Raw genomic sequence first — 21,389 nt, 5'->3', positions numbered from 1 at the left:
TTTTAACAACCGCCTGCTGCCAGTTGAAATGGGAGCTCCTCCTGTTTTGATTTCTTGCAGAACCAGCTCAGACAACACTCCTTCATCCATGGCAGGCATTGATCCAGCCTGACAGAGCCTGCACATGGCATGGCTAAAAACTTCAAACATTTCCTCTAAGACCACCACCACCACCACCACCATGCTTGGTAAATTCGCCTCTTTTTTATTTATTTTTTTTTTTTTTTTTACTTTTGGTATCACCCCATGTTTTGCGCAGGGAGAAACTGGGAGAGGAACAGGGAGACCTTCCCTTTTTTTTGGCAAAAAAATTGTCAACAGACACACCAAGTGCAATTGAGAAGGTCCATAAACCCCTTGGTTAATTCAGCACAGCGTTCTGTATGCAACTGTATGTGACAACCAGTGCTGAACACATCAGTTATTGCTAATTGCAGGGTAGCATGGTGTCCTTTTGGGGACTGTCAAATCTAATCGAGGGGAAATAATGAATTACTCTCTCAAGCACCAGCCAACCATCTTGTCTCTAACCACAGTGGTTGGAAGTACACAGGTGATTTTTATTTCTAAAGTTTGGCATTCAGATAAACCCTGAAGAAGGCTACACAGAAAAAAAAAAACCCATAACATTGTGTCAGACATAATTTAAAATGTCCTAAACATGGTACTTAGCAGAGCCTTGCCTTCTGTAGCTCCTTATTTAAAGTTTGAAAGTGTGTTTTGAAACTAGATTAATCCGTTATGCAGTGTACATAGGTAAAGATCACGTCAAGCTTCAACATGTTCTTTTGCCACTTAAACTAAATTTAAATAAAATGTGTTTGTGGTAGTGGAGGATTTCAAGGTAATGAAAGAAAAGAGGGAAAATGCCACACCACTCTTTTTAACTTGAACTAATCAGCTGAATCATTAATTTAATAATATGTAAGCTGATTATAAGCACGCACAAAAACCCCCAAAAACCAAAGAAAGCAACCAGCCAATCAAAAAAAGGGCCAAAGAACCCCACTCTCCCAAACCCCACAAAAACAACAAAACTAGTCCCCAAACCAGAATATTTAGAATATTTAAATCTTAGAAAAGCAGACTCTGAAGTAAATAACAAACTAAAAATTAAGTCAATAAAGTAGGTTGCAATTTCTCAGGGTACCAGTGGAAGAGACAACTACACAGACAGAAGAGAACATGAAAGCAGGAAGTCAAAATTTTACAAATGCCCCAAATCCATATTAGCTTCCAGCTCTGCTGGTGCTTGAATGAAAAATAATTCAAAGTACTGGAGAGTCTGCTTTAAAACTGGTTAAACAAAATTGTCCAATTATACAAGGAATATTTATTCCAGTAACCGTTTCCTTCAGACTGCTATTTGAATAATATTCTGAGACTTAATTATCAGGATGAATAGCAGCATTAGCAATTCAAAGCTGGGCTCTGTTGCTACTCTGATGGTTGTTTCAGAGGGACCACTCTGCACTTAGGTACACATCTAAATAAAACAGGATGGCTGAATCTCAGCTGAATAAATCACTCAGATGCCAAAATGGCTATGCCAATAATGTTACTTTTCTGTTTATTTAATTAATTTTGGCTGTTTGATTGCTAGTTTAAGCTCATCCAGGAATAGACTGTGTTCTTTTTCTGTCTCAGTTAGAGTTAGTGAGAACTGCTTTTGCAAAAATCCCTAATTCTACTCGTCAATACTGCATTTCTTAATCCTAGACAGAAATTAAAGATGAATACTAAAAATGGAGATGAAAATGCAGTTCTGAACCTGTTCACAATTCATACAGACTTCTGGAAAAAATTAAATTAACCTAATCTCTTGCTTTTTGTGACAGGATATTTTTACCTCCCGTTAGATTAATAAACCACGTTTGAAAAAACAGCCTTCAGTAAGATCTTGAGTACTCAAAGAACATACCTACTTTTGCTTTATCATACCAGCTCAAATGCAATATCAGCACTCTGCTTTCCACTTCTTAAGGAAATGCGCCAAATTACCACACCAAAAACTTCCTACACTACACCACCTATTTTTAATTTTTTTTTTTCCCCATCAGCAGTGCTTTAAAACACTCAGTTATTAAAAAAAAAAAAAAAAATCTATTTATATAGTGACTCATCCCCGGGGTGATTATGTGTAATTGACTCTCTGCTGGTTTCAGAGGAGGGGAGAGGGGCTAAGGGGGAGTTGCCTTGCTCAGCTGGGCTGGCAGAAGCTGGTGAGTCACTGCTGTGGGTGGTGGGTCCCCATCAGCCCCGTGTCCTCCTCCTGACTCCCACAGAGGAGCCAGTAACTTAACAACAACAACAAAAAAAACCCCAAAAAAGCCCCCCAAAAAAAGTCACAGACATACCCCAGTCATGGTCTTATGACAGCACTGCAAGGCCTTGAGCTGTAAATTGTTCTGCAGCTTTAAAGCATTTTTCACCGTGCATTTCTTTCCCCTTTTAATGCGTCGTTGACAAAATATAATAAGATATGTGGCGGGAAAGATACTGGATTTTATCTTCAGAAAAAATCTGATGTTCACTTGGGGAAAACTTAATTTTGTTTATCTTAGAGGTGAATAATGCTGCATGACATAAGTGGGATAAAAAAATAAAAAAAAATCAAGAAGACACGGGCAGGTTTGGAAAGCCTGTACCAGGTGACATGTCATCCAACATTAGCTTAAGAGAGATAATGCAGAAAGGCAATGCTTGGATAGTATCTGAATATCTCTGCCAGACTCCTGATTATCTCTGTTACAATGGCAGAAACCTTGACAGGTTTAGGGAAAAAAAAAATCTGAATTTTGAAGCATAAATATCTCGGTTTAGGCAGATCCAGTGTAACAGCCTGCTATGGTATGTTATATCTTATGACACATTACACTTGCTTTGCATTATATTAAAGTTTGTGTTAAGTTTATATTAATGTGAAGTGTTTTTTTAACATTCAAATAAAATGCTAGACTCATATACAAAGGAATAAACTTGGATATATATGGCATTATCCCTATGGAGAATCTGTACAAGAGGACCACAAAATTATCCAAAGGAACACTAAGCTCCAAGAGAAAATAATGTTTTTCTGAATGCAGCATCAAAACTAAATTATAGTCGTCTCAGCATCGGATCTCAGGGGTCCCAGAGGACCTGTGTGCAAGGAAGAAGGCAGACTGGCTCCCCAAAATCTCAGCTGTAGTCATTAAGAAGGTGATTTTAATGCCACAGATGTTCCACTGGAAACACGTGCCTGAGACTCCTGTCTCTTCCCTCTCTCCACATCTGACGGAATTCAGCATCCACAGGCCCTTGGAGCAGCATTTGCTTCCTTGCCTGCTCCAGCTGGCCAAGCTGCTTTTGCACTCATTCATGGGAAAAAGGGAAAAAACAACCCCAAAAACTAAACCCAAAACAAACACCTGAAAAACCGCAAGAAACGCCCCAAAAAACAGAAAAAAAAGGGACAACAGAACAAACAGAAATGAACAAAATCCAAGCCAGAAGGAGCACGCCAGGCCCCTCACCAGTGCATGGCAGAGATAACTCTCCATGAACTAATGAAACTCTGCTGGGGTGACAGATGTTCGATGGAAAACAAATATATTAATTAAGAAACCCCAAAAACGGCCCTTGGCACTTAGTAGAGAAGATGTATCACTTTCCACAGGTTTACATCGATTTAAGCACTTAAAATCTATGGAAAAAAACTTACTCTTTCTTCGTGGTTTTATTTCAAGAAAAATAAATTCTAACAGAAAAGCAGGTGTCTGAGCAAAATGCCATGTATTATTAAAATCTGGAATACTAGTGTCTTAAAATGACAGCAAAGGCATCTAACCCATACTCATTGGTCTTCCTTTTTTACCAATCACCAGCGCCCTCAGTGCTGAATGAGAATGTGTTCAAATATCAAATAAAAAATTTATTTAGGTGAAATGCTACATTTTGTAGAAGACAAGATTAGATAATGACTTTTTTTTTTTACGCCTCTCTAGAACAAGGAGGGAAGTGCCCTGGTATTTGTCAGGATCATCTTTCTTTTGGAAAACAGCGTAAAGAAATTAAGTTTTTAAGGGAATTCTTGAATTCTTAGTCAGCTCCAATTCTTGTCAGGGATTCCAGTGCTGCCAAAGGCACAACAGTACTGAAGATTGTAATTCTGAAACCAGGAGTAGTCTGCCATGGCCTGAACTATCACAGAGTTTTACACACACACATGATGACATTTGCAGATTTGAGAATATGTGAATATTCCAAAAGAGCGGAAAATGTAATGAGAAGGTACCCCTGGCGCTTCGGTGTCCAAAAAATAAGTGTACTCAAAAAGGTAAAAGTTGATAAGGCTGCAAATCAGTGTGCAGAACTCTTTGCTTCTTTAAGTGTCAAAGAGCGCTCTCCAGGAAACAAATTAATAATCTTAAAATAAAATGCTAAAAAAAGGCTGTAAAATGCAGTTATAGAAGTAGGTACCAGCTAGCATCTCTTATTGTGGATGCAAAAAAGCCTACCTGGGAAATCCCCACAGTCACAGACAGAAAGCTTTGCCTTTCAAGCCAAACAATTTCATCCTTTTATATTTCAGTCACTTGCCTGAAGCTGTTTCACTTGGTTGTTTTGTGTGTTTTAAGGGAAATTTTACTACCTGTTCTTATGTGAATGCGGAATTTTAAAATAACATCACATACCACACCACGAAGTCATAATGGTGATGATACTTTTTATTTTATGGCTATCCTCCCACCTGGGGGAGAAAACAAAAAATGCAATAAAAGCCCGCTCAGATGTTCACAGACTTTTTGCTGGCCCTGGGCTGGTACAGGAGGCTGGGTTATGTCTCTTCGTGTGGTATTTTATCTGTACCAAAACACTTGAAAATGTTCAACATACAACATCCAGCAGCATAAAAAAGGATTCAAAAGGCCATAAAAAATGCCCCAAAGAGATGAGGAAATAACAGCTAAGATAAATAAACACCGACTCTATTCAGCCCCGTAATGTCATTTACTGATCTTAATGCATGAGCTTTCTGTCACAGTATTTGCCATTTTTAACCCCAAAATAACTTCCATGAGCTGGCCTGTTGCCAGGCAATTGCAGCCAGACTGTCCACTTTGCCTTGTGGAAACACATACTGGGAAGTTAAATAAGTACACAGGAAACCTCAGAGACTTTCCAACCCTAAAATTTCAGGTTAAACATGAATCCTGCAATTTTCAGTGCTTTCCCAAATGCTTTGTGAGTTTTGGCAAATTACCTAATGTGCCAGTTGCAAAGATTGTGCTGCCATCCTTTCTGGGCAATGGTGGTGTAAAAACCAGCAGGCCAACAGCAACTTTATCATAAAACCTTTAAGATTGGGCAGCACCTCTTAAAACACGGAGCCACCAGTGTTAAAAGTCTTTGGTTTGAAATTAGACGAAAAGGACTCAATAGCCACAGTTTCATAGAAAATAAATCTTAATGAATAAAACTGTTTAGGACCAGGGGCATGCAGTTCTTGGTGGGAAGAACTGGCTTCATTATAGGCCCTACAAAAGAATTAACGGCTTTTTTTCTTATATTTATTCACAATAAGTCCATGCTACTGTGTCCAGCCTGACTGGCATGCTGCTTTAATAGCACAACACGATCTCCATCACAGGAAACCTGAACTGTAAATTGCATAGGGTGCCAAGAGGAGAATTCAAAGGAGCAGATGGCAGATAAAATGAGAGATGTGGTGTTGGAGGGGTCCCATGCAGGGAGGCACGTTGCTTTGGTTCAATCTGTGGGTTTTAATGGTTCTTTGGTAAATTCAGGAATAGAGAAAATGCTCCACCATTAAAGCTGCACAGCATGAGTGCAGGTGTGGGGGAAGAATCAAGTCCTGGTGCAAGAAAGGCAAAGAAGGTAATTTTTAAATGAATAAAACACTATTTTCATTGTTCAGGTGGAGTTTGGAGACTGGAACCTACTGCTTAAGGAATAATAGAAACACAAGTATTCTCTTCTAACTTTTCTGGCTGCGCAGAAAGAAAAGAAGATCCTATAAACTTTACTGCCAATATTTGGTTTATATTCAACTTCAGTACAACCAGATTAAATACCTGTCTGAATCCATTATTGTTCAGCATTGAAAAATGTACATTGGAAAATATGTGTGATGTAGGCTATGGCAAAGCAGTGTCAGTAATACCCAGTTTCAATAAAACACTGCCCTAATCTAGATCTCAAAAATTTATTACCACAGATCTGGGGTTAAAAACAGTAATAATAAGCCATATATCAATTTGTCAAAGGGTATCTGCAGAGGCCATGCTGAAGCCAGAGTTCCTCAAAAATAATATAGTGTTCTGCCCTAAAATATGACAGGCAAAGAAGCTTACTTCAATCTTTGGCCAATTTGAACAAACTTCTGGGTCCTACACTGGTTTTACTGAACACACAAACTTCTTTTTTGACACTTGTACTTCAACAAACCAGAATGCCAAATGAGAATCACCCTCAAGTGTAAAAGAAGGTGATTTTTACCCTCTTTCTCATATGAGCATGGCTTTACAGGGTGCAAACTAGGCACAAGGAGCGTGATAGGAAATAGAAAAAATACACCTGGTCTGAGTTTCCTTTGTTCTTCTCAGAAATGCACTTTTCCTCCTAATTTTTCATCCATGTAATTCTTAATTTTTCAGAAAATTACTAGAAATTGAGGCCTTTCCTCACGATAAGGGAAGATCATTTAGACTGATTTTTCTCTTATCTTGGTAAATAGAAGAGTTGACTGGGAGCCAACACTTTTCCATCCTCTCTGAATTCACCCTGAAAGACACATTTTCACAGCAGCCCATCAGTGAGCACTCTGGCGCTCCTCCGTGCCCTTCACTTTTCATTAGTGTAGGAGGTGGGCTATTGATTTTGAGTTCTTCTCTCTTTTTTATTTTTTTTTAAAAGATGTTTTTATTTCATCCCGAGCGTATGGATTTTTCCTATGTCTCACCCTCTTCCCCATACATTCCTCAGAGCACATTTATTCATTTTCAATGCAGGTTTTCGGGTTTCCAAGGGGTGCTCAGCACCCCTTTCTTCAAAACCGCTCCCAACCAGCGCCTCCCACTCGGAGAAAGAAAAAAGAGCTGCCAGAGTGCTGTGCTAAAATTCTGCCCTTCATTTTGGATTCTCCCCTCTTCTGTTCTGCAAACAGATGGCAAAACCTCTCCCTGCTGGAAGGAAATGATCCAGCTGATGTTGGATGGAGTCTAGAAGTCTTCCACACATTCCCGTCCCACCGCGCGCCGCCGCGGCCCATCCCGAAAACAGGGAGTGCTGTTCTAATCTGTTCTCCTTGGCACTGGAAATGCTGGAAGTGCTTTTAACTTGGGTCGTTCGAGGCCAGAACAATGAAAATCAATACTTTCTGTCCTTGCTCCTGGGTTCAAGTAATGCCGTGTGCTTGTCAAAAAAAAAAAATAAAATAAAAAAGGTGTAAAGAAATGGGGCACGCATAGAGACAGCCGGGCCGCCAGGACAAGGGGGAATGGCTTCAAACTGACAGAGAGTAGGTTTGCACCAGATATTGGGAGGAATTTCTCCCCTGGCAGGGTGGGCAGGCCCTGGCACAGGGTGCCCAGAGCAGCTGGGGCTGCCCCTGCATCCCTGGCACTGCCCAAGGCCAGGTTAAATGAGATTTGGAGCAGCCTGGCACAGTGGGAGGTGTCCCTGCCATGGCAGAGGGTGGAATTGATTGGGCTTTAAGGTCCCTTCCAATCCAAACCATTCTGAGATGTTGTGGTTATTGAAATATGCTAAATTTAAAGGACTGATTTCCTTTCTTCTTCCATAGTCTTCATCACAAGTATTCAGGGTAAATACATTAAGTGTGTCATCCTGGAGATCTGGGAATATGACCAGCAGATGCTCCACATGGTAAAGAAAGCCTGGGCTGGAATTTGATTGATTTTCATTACTGTTAAATGCAATAACAAAAAATAAATTACCAGCTTGTCTTCTCTGTCAGCTGCTCAGTTCAGGACAAAATCTGAAAAATAATCTTTTCTGTTTGTTTTCTTGGTTTTTTAGGTTTTTTTCCCCAACACCTATATATTTTAAAAAGTATATGTTAAGTAGAAGTGGAAAACTTTTTATCTGGGTCAACTAAAAAAAATTCCATACTTGTAGTATATCAACTCAACTTCAGTGTTTTCAAGAGAAAAAAAAGAAAAAACTCAATCATTTTAGAGCACTTTTAAGAAGTTCAAAATTAGGCATCAATAAACACTATCTCAAAAAATTAAAATGAAAGTAACACATTTTCATAAACATTTTCCTATTTTTTTTTAGGTTGCACTGCTTTCTGTTAGTTTTCAGGTCAAAGAAATGTGTTTGTTTTCAAAGTTAAAAATTCCTTCTGAATTTAACACGCGCTCATGAATAATTTGCATGGCCCCCGTGGCACTTTCCAGTTAATATTCATGCAAGGAAAAGTTCAGGTTCAGAACTGGGTGATCCAAATGCTAACAGATGCAGTTTTACTGCATTGTCAATTGCTCAACTTTATACGGCATTATTAATGCTAACATTAAATACTGACTTAACTAAGTCAGTGGAGTTGCTGAAATCTAACAAGGGCTTAAATTAAAGACGAAGACAAAATGCAAAAGACAGAAATTAATTCCCAACACTTACTTTTCCCTCACCAAACTCTTTTTTCACCAGGAATTTTTCGATGATTTCACCAAACAGAAAATATTCCTTTTAATGAAATCCACTGGAACATTAAAATTTACCTCAAACCGCCTATTATAAAGTCTATGTTAATTACTCTATACAGCACTCTGCAAGCACTTTCTACATCAAAGATTGTTGTGACTAAGTTGAAGGTACATTGAAGAAATCAGACATAAAAAATACCAGTCATGAAATATTCATCCGCTGAGCAAATTGCTGCACTTCATAAATATTCCATGTTTTAACCTAGTGAATTTTATCCATGACTCTGCATTAAAAGGACACAATGACACACTACAGATTTAAAAAAAAAACAAAAAAACACAAAAAACATACATACAAATTTACATGCCCTACTCTACCTAAGCTGACAGAGAAAAGTGTCTGCTAAAAATAAACAGCCAATATTTGGCGGGATTTTCTTCACTTTTCTGTCTTCTTCCTGATTCTCTGAAACACGCAAAGCTCTTCAGGTGAGATGCATTTTGTAAGTATAAAAGGGACTGACTGAATGTATTGTCTCCTGCTGACCTGGAATAAATCAATGAAATACACATTTATATTACTTTTCACTAGCTGTGCTTCTTTTACTCTACTACCTCGCAGCCTGAGAATTATCCTAATGCCCCCTCACGCTTCTTTATGATGCAGGCATCCCCTGAAATCATCAGAGTTTAGTCTAGCCAGGACCAAATCCCAGCTTACAGCTCCAGGATAATTAATTCCTCTGCAATTAGGTCAATCTTTCCCTGTAGAAAGTGAGTGTGTAAATTTTGCTGCCATTTTGCCATCACCAATGCAAACCTCAGTGACTGAAAGGCTTAGTGAGTTTGTTTCCAGATGTTTCCCGAAATATTTGCACCCTCCACTCCACATGCAGCCCCAAAATTCTGGTGGAGGCCAGTAGTTGCTGGAATCTCTACATAAAGGTCATCAATCAGGTCTCAAGATAAGAATTTTTCCCCCCTATATGTTTTTTTGTTTGTTTGTTTGTTTCATTATTTTTTTTCTTTATTTTGAGGTTTTTTGTTTGGTTTTTCATTTTGGTCTGTTGTTGTGTTCTTTGGTGGTGGTGGTTTTTTGTTGTTGAGTTTTTTGGGTTTTTTTTGTTTGTTGGTTGAGGTCTTGATTGGTTGGTTGGTTGGTCTTGTTTGGGTTTTTGGTGTTGGGCTTCGGGGGTTTTTGTTTATTTGTTTTTTTTAGTTTATTTGGTTTATTTCGTTTTTATTTGTTTGTGTGGGTTTTGTTGGGTTTTTGTTTGTTTTTGTTTGTTTGGGGTTTTTCGTTTGTATTGTTTGGTTTTTCTTTTAATATTTTGGATTTTGGCTTTTGGGGTTTTTTTGTTGATTTGGTTTGGTTGTTGCTTTTTGCTTTTTGGTTTTAATACTTCCAGAGGCTTCTGTTCTCCCTGGGGCACAGGACTGCTCAATTTGATGAACTTTCCTTTTCTTCTTCAGTCTTATACCTGATTTACCAAGCAACTTAAAACAGACAGCAAATTGAGTAACTTGGTAAAAACTAAGAAATAGCAGATGCTATTTGTTCCCAAAGAACATTAAAGAGGAAAGATGTTAATGGTGTATCCATGTTATCCATAAAAATTGAACAGTAAACTTAAGGGAAAGAAAGTGTTTTCTGTCCATATTCCTTATTCTTCAGGTTCAAAAGTCCTCTGGCCTTTCTCAGACACCTCGAAGCTTTTAAAGGATATTTCTGATCAATTTTTTTGCTCTCCACTGCATAGTGGCATAGGAAATGCTGTTTTTTCCCCCTAAAAAAAATCTGAATTATTGATCAAAAAAACCCCATCTGATCAAAACCTTGAAAATCAGTTAGAATTTCTTACTTCTGCAATAAAATTCCACTTGGAAGTTTCCACGACCTTATACTTTGTTTTCACAGGTTGTTTTCCTCTTTTTCTTTCCAGCAAGAACAAACATCATCACCAGTGCCAGTTACACCTGGTGTTATGATAACCCAAGGATTCATCTGGACCCACAGCAAGCCCATGTTTAAGAACACCTTCTAAACTGTGTTGAACATGCTCAATAGTACCGAAAAATTACAATTTCTCATCCGGTTTTACATTGAATTACAGTCATTGCTAATATTAGTCATTGCTAATATTTGAATAATATCTGCAGTATCCAGTTGCCTGCGTGACAGTGGTTCTGCTGAGTGTCCGCAGGCCAGGCCAATGCCTTTTCCTGCTTCATGCCTTTCTCACCAGCAATTTATGTTGTAAATACAGTCTTTTATATTGTAAATATTTCCTATTTGCCCACTGATCAAATAATTGCAGTATCACAAAATCATTTAAGGTGGAAAAGGCTTCCAACGTCATGGAGGCCAATCTGTGACCTAACCCCGCTTTTTCACTTCCCTGGTCTTTCTGGCCACACTATTTTTGATACAAATCCTGCTGCTGTTTTATATACCATCCCTTTTCCATCATCTCACCCACTCTTTCTCAATAACAAGAATAAATGTTGCAGTCAATGAGATTCCTGAACATTGAGATATAAAATATCTTAAAAAAAAAAAAAAAGTAAACACATAAAATTAGTTTAGTACCTCCTAATGTTTTTAAAACAGATTTGGGTTAAGTTTTCTGGTTCTTGTGTCTACATTTCAACAAAGGCATGAGAATATCAAAGAAAGAGAAAATTAACTGAGATGTTACCAGAACAAGAAAAATCAGAAATAATCAGAAGTAAGGGTTAGAGCGTTCTGTTACTTGGTCGATGAAAACATAAATAGAAAATCACTGAGCACTATTTATGTACAGAAAATAAATCCAGTGCTGAGAAGGTGTTCTTGTTTGTTATTTGTTTAATTGTTGATGCTCACCTCAAAGCAAGAAGTGACATTTCTACATGAAGTTGTAACTGCAGATTGTACCACATTGGCACTCAGGTAAAGGAACAGGGGAAGAAAAAAAAAAACAAACCCTGAAATACTCATAATCTAAACAATGACATTTCCCAGCTACTTCTAGAGCAGAGCTTCTCTCACCTTATCAAAATCCCTTCTCTAAATGCCCTCTTCTTCCTGGATTTATCCTGTTTGTAAGCTTCCTGGGGAAGGCAAAGCTTGGGGTGCAGGCAGCAATATTTGGGTGTGATGGCACGCTGTGATTTGCAGGGGTCATCCTGCATCTCCTGATCATGGCTTGCTCTGCTCCCTATGTTGATGAATCCTCACAGACAGCCACAAACCTAACTGTACTCGAGTTATAGGTGGTGAATAATGGGCCCTGAACACATGTTAGAAATGCTAAAGGGCATGCAGGCTATTTTTTAACATTGTTTATTTGTTCTAGTCTCTGTGAATGCACATCACTTGTGTCCTCAGCTTCTCTGCCAAAGGATTTGGTAACCTTTCCCCGATCTGAAGGGATATTTCCTCTGCTCCCAAGTGGTGGAAATGTGTGGTCCTGCAGCTGATATAGCCCTGCAGATCCCATTAAACTGACAAAAAAACCTCAATTTCCCTGAAGTTTCTCTTGAACTGTGCAGTGACTTCCCTCTCCCTGTCTTGTGATGCTCTGTCACTGTCACATTTTCTGAAAAATTCCATCGCCAGAATTTCTGCTCCTGGGAAGCTGAGGAGCCTCAGAAAGAAAGAAAAAATAATATTTCGTTTGCTTCTCCTGTGTTTGCTTCTTCAGAATGTAGTTTAAGAATTGTTTATCCAACATGTGAATTGTTTTTACTTAATGACCAATCACAGTCCAACTGTGTCAAAACTCTAGAAACTGCCACGAGTTTTTCATTAGTATCTTGTTAAACCTTCTGTAAGCATCCTGTCTCTATTCTTTAGTATAATCTCAATATAACATAAGACAATGTAATATGACATAATATGTAATAAATGTAATAGAATATAATGTAATATAATATAATGCAATATAATATAATATATTATATAAAATGTATAATATATTATATATATAAATATATATAATAGTACATTATATAAAATAATAATAAATTAAATAAAATAATAAATAAAATAATATTAAATAAAATAATATATTATATATATTATATATAAGTATATATAAATTTTATATTATATAAAATGCAATGTAATGTTATATTATATTATATTATATTATATTATATTATATTATATTATATTATATTATATTATATTATATTATATGTTTATATATTTAATGTAATATAATACATAAAATAATAAATTAGCCTTCTAAAAACATAGAGTCAAATTCATCATTTCCTTCCTGCCACAAAACAAAAAAAAACCCAATAACAGCAACAAAAAACAAACAAAAAACAAACAAAAAACCCCAAACAAACAAAAAAAAACACCACCAAAAAAAAAAAACCCAAAAAATACCACAGTGCTGCTCAGCTGCTTTGCTAGGCTGTTTTGATTCTTTTTAATCAGTCTCCCTTCATCACTTTGTTCTCACCAGGCAGGCCATCGCTGCTATGTTTCACTGCGCTGCACTCTGGTTTTCTATTAATCTCATCCTCTCTGCTGCTCCAGTTCTCACCAGACACGGTGATGCCACTGTGATTCGGGTACCACACACTGGCTAACGATGTGAAAAAAATATATTTTTCTGTGTTTATGTTGCTAAATTGTCTCTCTCCTATCCAAATATGGTCGTGAAGGCTGTAAAAATGCAAATAAACCAGATTTCATAGTGTCACCCCCAAGTCCTGTCTCCTCTCCTACTCGACCTGTAGAGTTCTCGGGCTCCAAGCAGAACTGTCACATCAAGCCAAGTGCTTTCAGCACAGAAAATCTAGATTTTAGGGCTGCCAAGTCAAAGCAGAACAGTGCAGCTACTATGGACCGTTTTTGAATGAACACAGTTCATGAGAAATGTAGATGCAACACTCCCTGTTACAGAGCATGGAATTAACTTCGGTGGCAAATGAAATTATATCAAAAAAGACATTTAATTCAAAGCCGATTAGCCAGATTATGGTATTTTTAGTACGTATTTTTCCTAAACAAGTGTCAGGTATTTCTGCTAAAGTATTGCCACTGGTTTGATTTCAGCCAGACCAGACAAAACCTGTGTAATTTAATTTTTCCTGTATTTTACTGTAAGATGCATGACAGAAATGCTTGACACATCCCAGTTCTAATCAGCATCAAGATTCACAGCCTGCTAATTTAATATTTACATTCCTTATTTTAGTAAACTTTTTGTTTCATGGTCTTTGGGCATTCATTTATTCAGCTTCAATGCTTGAAACACAATTAATCTATTTTATTTTGAGTTACTGATTCTTTTAAACTGCTTAGCTTTCCTCCCACCTGAGAGGGCAAGTGATGAAGGCACGGGTGTTTCAGAAGCATCCACCACCCTGCATTCAGATTGATATATTTATTTATTTTGTTCATGCTACATTGGTCAGGATCTGTTGTTTTATTATAAGTAAAATTAATATAAGTAAAATCCCAAAGTCACCACCAGTGAGGACAAAGTTAATCCACCGCTCACTTTTGCTGCTGACTTAGGCTAATGTATTGTTCAGCTACAAGCTAATGACTACTGCAGATGTTTCTTATTTCATGCCAGGAAAAGCAGAAGCTGAAATTAAATATTTTCTTTTTATGAATGTCATCGTTCCCCTTATAAATTACAGCCCATTCAGTCATATTTTTGAATAAATCAAATGACACTGACAGCGCAGTTTTCCTATCTGCAAAAATTAATCTTAAAGGACCAAACTCTGGCCTCATTAGGCTGTTCATAATGAATAATATAGCTGATGATTAAAAAGTTGACCTGCCTGAGAAGGAGAGGAAAGTGATAGGAATTTTTAATCAAGACACACTTCTCTTTTCAATTGCAGCAAGATTACATTTGTACTTGAATATGTTGGCATACATCTGCCTTCATGTTATTTCACACCCTTACAGCCCTCATCTTAGTTAACACATGGAGAAAACCAAGGCAGCTTCAAAAAGCTGATTTTTGTTTGATTTAATGTCAGTTCAAATTGAGTTTGACAGAACTGGATACTTGATATGAACTGGATGCTTTATATATCTAGATAATGGTAATATAATACACTGAGATTTAGCTCTTAGAAATATTTTCCTTACTGGGTTCTCAGGGTTTTAAGTCTTTATCCACAACCAGGGACCCGTTGCCAGCATTGATGTCGCCACTGCCTGTGCAAATGAAGATCTTGTGCCAACACAGGGCTGCAAAAACTTCTCAGAAGCTTTTCTCAGGTGTATCTAAGTAGTTAACAATCTTTAGTAATGATGAAAACTTCTCCTTGCTACAGTAGGAATGTTTGTAGTTTGTACTGTGCCAACAGGAGAAAGGTGGTTAATGTAGGGGGAAAACACACCTGCCGCAAGAACATGGTTTTGGTGTGCAGAACTAAACTGAAAAACATGGTTTGGAAAATCTGAAAATGGTGTGGCAGTGTTTCATGATGTCTTTTAATCACCACTAGTACTTAGACAAGTATATTCTGCTGAGTCCCATAATACTCAGTGTGGGTTCTCACTGAGAATATAATTTTCATCTTTGCTAAATGCAAGTTGCTGGAACTGAGCTTCTCACCCTTTCTAAATCTCTAGTCACTGCAACTGCTGAATAAATTAGGAAACAAGAAATGGTTTTTTAATGAAAATATGGATAACATAATAATATGTTATTATCACGTTGGAGAAGAAATGGACATTAAGTATCTCAGTTCTTCAGCACATTTCTAATAACATACTGTCCTTTCTTCAGGTACATAATTTCTTGTCACCTCCCCATTGATGGCTTTTGCTACAGCACATCTGACAGTCTGGGGACTGACATACTATTTATTCTTCTTGCTTTTTTTTTTTGTTTGTTTGTTTTGTTGTTTGTTTTTTTGTTGTTGTTGTTGGTTAGGTTTTATAATGGTTATTAAATGTTCATTCATAACCAATTCATTTGACTTTAAGTGTGCATTTGAAGCTGAAGCTGCCGCCTCCAGTCTGTGTTGGAAATGAGACAAAGGCATCACCAACCAAATGAGAAAAAAAAATTTTCTGCCCTGTTTGTGTCTGCATTGTGAAACACATCAGACTCCATGAAAACTCCTAAGTATGTTTAGAAGGAACAGAAACTCTAAGGCAGCTGCCACAGCAGCAGTTGCTTTTTCCTCTCTATTTTTCCCTACACCTGCATTTGGAAGGACCAGATGAGCAAACAGAGTCAACAGAAGCCAAACAATTATTGCTGTTCAAAGCCATGAGGAGCTACAAAAAAAATACTGGCTGGGATTTAGAGAAAAGACTCTGGAATTTACAGATATCTCGGACTTCCCCTCTGAAACTCTGAATCCACAGGCACATCGCTCCCAACCCTGTCTTCCAGACACCTTATCCTATGCAGGATAAATATCTGCAAGCCTGGAACTCCTTTCTGTGATCTTTTTTTTTTCTTTTTTTTTTTTTTTGCTGGATAAAAGCATCAAAAAATTGCTTAACCCAGAAGACACACCTTTCTGCAACAACCTGTATTTGTGTGGATACAAAGGGAAAGGGCCACAAAGAAGAATTTTCTGTGAATGGAAATGCATTATATGAAGCATCTCCATGAGGATTTGGAGTCTGAGCTTCTGTATCCTGCTGTCTATGCAGAAGATGGCAAAGCTAAATGTTCCAGGATATTTTGACCACTTTTGTTAGTCTGTTAGGAGGTAATTTTAGGGCACCAGTAAGGCTAGGAGAATTTGGATTGTTCAGCCTGGAGAGGAGGATTTGGGGTGACCTCAGGGTGGCCTTGCAGGGCCTGAAGGAACCAATGAGAAAGATGGAGAGAGACAATTGACGAGGGCTGGAGGGAAGGCAGCCAGGGAATGGCTTCAAACTGACAGAGAGTAGGTTTGCACCAGATATTGGGAGGAATTTCTCCCCTGGCAGGGTGGGCAGGCCCTGGCACAGGGTGCCCAGAGCAGCTGGGGCTGCCCCTGCATCCCTGGCACTGCCCAAGGCCAGGCTGCACCCTGGGACACTGGGAGGTGTCCCTGCCATGGCACTGGATGAGGTTTCAGGTCCCTTCCAAACCCCAAGCATTCTGTGGTGCTATGTTCAGAGTGGTTTGGATATGGGCAGGCAAACAAAGCAGATTGTATATGCACGTCTCATACCCGTCCATCTGAAAAAAGAATAAAAATTAAAACCTTGCGTGCGTTCATGCAGATTGGAATTAGATATCTGTCAAAAAGCATAGATCAGAAGAGTAGAGCTACATATATTTGCACCAATTATGCATGAAGTGACACTTAAACTGAACAGAATCATAAATACCTAGGAAGCTGAAGTGTGATTTTTGCCAAATCGTGACGGTCTTGAAATCTACCTCACTCTTTTCCTCCTTTCAGGGACAAAAAATTAAGGTCCTCTCCAAGCCAACCTTTTGAATTTTCCGGTCTTCATAATTCCCTGATTTAGAGTGTTGCCATTCCAGTGCATGTTTCAAAGTGAAGATGGTATTGATAACTTGAGAGTTTGTACCTCAAATTAGCATTCTAATATTATAGATATAGCCACGGGGGAGCAGCTGAAACATTAATTTCAATCTCATTGATTAATTTCTTCTAACATAGGAAATAATATATTGACTCTCCTAACTCATGGTGCAATGTCAGTTTCTCAAGCAGGTGTTCAGCTCAAGTAATGCACATGAAATACTATCTCTGCAACCATAATTCAGCATGATGCCTCATGCCTTAAAAATTCTGGTCATTAATATAGCATAAATATAAATTAATTATTATTAATCATTAATTTATAGCATCATCAAGTAGGAGAAAGCTGTACACCTGTGATACAACCCGAAAAAAACCTCTCAAAATCAGTTATCTATAATTTGAATTATTCATATGCTTCAAACAGTCAGGATTTCACTCAAGCCCTCATTATCCTCATCACCCACGAGTGCACAAAAAGATGAGCACGTGGCACGTAGTGCCTTTTCACCCCAAAAGAACCATCCCAGATAATTTACTGGGTAAATGAAGGAGGAAAAGTGGGGGTACTTCAGCCCTGCTATTAACACCTGACAAGAACAGGTACAGCACAGGCACATCTGGCCAAACAGCAATAAATCCAGACCAAAACTAAAACCCTGAAACGGGGTAGGAAAAGTGGACACCCCTCTGGCATTTTTCTTCCTGTGATTTTGACTGATAATTTTCATAGCTAACTATTTTTTATTATATAATTACCCTGGTTTCTTGATTCCTTGCAACAAAATGGGAATTAATTCTGTCGCCGAATAGGAAAAAAAAATTCAGCCATAGACTTTTATGGAGTTCCTGTAATTACACTTATATTTGGGGGAAAAAAAAAATAAAGAAAAAAGAAACAACGATAAACCATTCAAGAACTAAATAATTTAGTTATTCCCCTTAGGAAAATGTGATTTTTGGAGTAAATTAATCCCTTGCTGAAAAGAGTTAAAAGGCCTGATCTTATCCATATCAGTGTAATTCTTCTACATTCATCTAAAATTGTAGAGGTTTTAGAAGAGCAACAGTGAGCTACAGTGCTCAGTATAGTAAAGAATAAGGTTTATTTGCTCAAGACAATACTAGTTTTATCTATTCCAGTTTAAAATCTTCAACAAGTTCATTTATTATTCTGGAACTGGAAAAAAAAATTGTAAGAGAGCAGATATATCATTCCACAGTATTTTAAATGCTTAAGGGAATTTTGCATCTGGATGATGAACACCAAAGACCCTTAAGCAAGTGACTTAACAGAGATTTTAAATTAAATAAAAGAGGAATAAGCACAGAAAGGAGTCAGATCAGAGAATTATGCAGTGAAGAGAAATTTCTGAGCTACTAAATAGCAACATTTCCCAGTTAGAAACATTAAATTTGGGTAATCTTGTTCTTCTGCTTCTGAAAGGAAGTTTTTTATTAAAGAAGAAAAGCAAAAGCTGAACTATTGTATCTGCATTTTTTTAGTAGCAAAGATGTATTTCCTTAATTCATTACTTAAAAACAAGCAAACATACATGGAGAGAAAAAAGTAAGAAAAAGTGATGCCAAAACATGATGTACTTTGCTCTGCCTAATGAGCCATTTATATAAATAGTTTTGAAAAAAAATTCTGGTAAAAAACTTAAAGAGGGAAAGGAAAAAACAACAATAATGTCCATCTGTCTCTGGATCCAATATTCAGCTTTTAATTTGTGTTTCTTTTACTCTGGAACCAAATTCCATTTAGAGCTTGCATTAAGTTCAACACCACCAGGTTTTCCATCTGATCATTTTTTCCTAAGAAGTATAAAATCTTCTAATCTGAATCTCCTAGGATGCCAGAATTAACATCTCATTAAAGACCAATTTGCTTTTTCAGCTAAAGAATCAGCTTCCTTCTGGCATTTTTATTTTTTAGCAAGTTGTTTCCATACTGTTGAGTCACATCCTTCTACATAAAAATCCAGGAGAAAGCTATATTACATAAAATGGGAAAACAAACAGAGGCAGTGCTTCAAGAACATTTCTTGAGTCAAAATGTTATCAGAAATTATGTTGTCTGGTCTCTTAAAAACCACCAAAACTGTTTACTTTGCATTAGCCAAGAAGCAAAAGGAACAGGAAAATAAAGCTACTACCCCATTGCTAGCAAAGCCAAATAGTAATTAATCCTAATCATGATGATACTTAGTGATCCCTAATCTGTAAGAATTAGTAGTTCCTAATGATTGGTGTATTTCAAAAGTACAAAAAAGTCCTGCAGTAATTAATTTCTCTGTAACTGGATAGGAACCTGAAGACCTCTAGTATTTGTTAATGATGATGGCATGCATTAAAAAAAAAATCTGGTAATAGAAAATGTAAAATAGAAACTTAAAGGTAGTAACAATTGATTAGGAACAATAAGATAGATATGGTTTCCATGTTTTAATAAAGATAACTGTAATAATATTAAAATCGAATAATAATAGCAATAACAATAACAATAACAATAACAAAACAGCAATATTAAAAATAATAAAAATAAAATAATAATAAAAAATATACTAATACTAATACTAATACTACTAATAATTTTTAAAGTGGTGAGAGAACCATTTTAAACACCAGGACAGGGACACCAAAGAACAAAGTCAACATGACATGGAACATCACAAGAAGCAGACCAGCAGCTGTGTCAGCAGTCCTCTGAACCACTCCAGAGGTACTCATGGATGTGAAAATGTGCAGGATATTGTGTACCAGAATATTTATTTCATTAGATCTTGGTGTGTTGTGTACTCTGCTCTTTCAACCTGATGCAGCTGCTGCCCACCAAAGTTGAATTATTTGAACACCTCTCTTTCCAGGCAATGCTAAGAGCACCTATCCAAAGAGCAATTTTCCCCTCAGCATGAGCTCTACAGATTTTTATGTGCAGCCTATTTCACTGGCAGATCTGACAAAACACAACTGGTTTCTTCTACCTGCTTCTTTTGAAGCTGGTTTAAAAAATATATAAGGCCATAGACATAACACATTTCTGAGGAAAACTTTTTTTTTTCTTTTTTTTTTCTTTCTTCTTTTTTTTTTTTTTTTCCTTTCTCTTCTTGACCCAATAAAACAGGGCAAAACCTCATGGAAATGGACCTGGCTCACCAGAGAGGAGTCCCCTCCAGTACACACAGCCCAGGCAGGTGCAAATCTTGTTTCTGAAGCACCCTGCCTTTAGCAGGCTCTGTGTACCTGGAATTTCCAGTTAAATAACACCTGGATGGAAAGCCCAGAGCTCACAGTTTGTCACAGTTCTCCATGACCTGTATGCATGCTTTTCTGAGTATTTTTACATGAAAATCTTGGCATCAGTGCTGCAGCTTTCAACCAAAACGTGATGCACTGCTGAGTCCTTCATCCCTCCAGCTGAAAGCAGGGCCTGGGGATGTGTCTTGGCAAATACACATCCCCCATGCTCACAAACTTTGTTTTTCTTTGCAAGGTCTCATCCTGAGTGGTAGGCCTGTCAACAAGGGGCTGGTTGTTTTCCATTTGCCCTTTTAATTAGATGCATAAAATCTCCTTCTGAGTGGACAACTGCTCACCCTCTAGTGTGTGGCCTTGACAGTTTGTACCTCCAGATAACAAAAATGTGCAGGCAGAATAATAATAATAAAAAAAAAAAAAGTGATATGAATTCCAGCATGGGGTTCATTCAACAGAGCATTTCTCATTCAGGTTTTAAAGTTTTCACTACCCACAAATATTGCGCATGGTCACATTGACCAGCGGTACCACACAGGCTTTTAAGGCCTGTCATGTGCTTCAAAATGCTTTATGAAATAAATATTCTGATGAAACCCAACAGAATATTAAGCACCTTTTTTTACAAGTGCCAGCAGCATTGTGGGATGTGTTAGGAAGAGCACTGGCAGCAGGTCAGTGTGGGTGATCCTTCTCTTTGCTTAGCAAAGGGACACATCTGGAGTGGCGTGTCCAGGTCTGGGTCTCCACAGGACGAGAGGCACGAGGACATTGTGGAGCAGAGGCACACCAAGATGGGGAAGGAATTGACTGCAGGATCCTTCACACAAAGAGGCACCAAAAAGGGCAAATTCGAGGTGAAGAAGTCATCACCCCACTCTGCTCAGCTCCTGTTGGGTCCCTCCTGCAGCCCCGTGCCCAGGTGTGGTCCCTGCTGTGCCACACAGAGCTGGGCAGGCTGGAGAGGCTGCAGGGAAGGGCCACAAA

The 21,389-nt window shown here is 37.8% G+C and overlaps 1 protein-coding gene across 1 annotated transcript in view; it reads right to left on the bottom strand.

Moving 5' to 3' along the window:
- The window catches only part of EDIL3 (EGF like repeats and discoidin domains 3), a 242,858-nt gene that overhangs the window by 145,117 nt on the left and 76,352 nt on the right, over nucleotides 1-21,389 (bottom strand). The window lies entirely within an intron of this gene.

Source organism: Molothrus ater, chromosome Z, assembly GCF_012460135.2.
Source record: "Molothrus ater isolate BHLD 08-10-18 breed brown headed cowbird chromosome Z, BPBGC_Mater_1.1, whole genome shotgun sequence".
Lineage (NCBI taxonomy): Eukaryota > Metazoa > Chordata > Aves > Passeriformes > Icteridae > Molothrus > Molothrus ater.
Note: the sequence above shows the minus strand (reverse complement) of the source record. Positions and strands in the feature narration are given on the sequence as shown.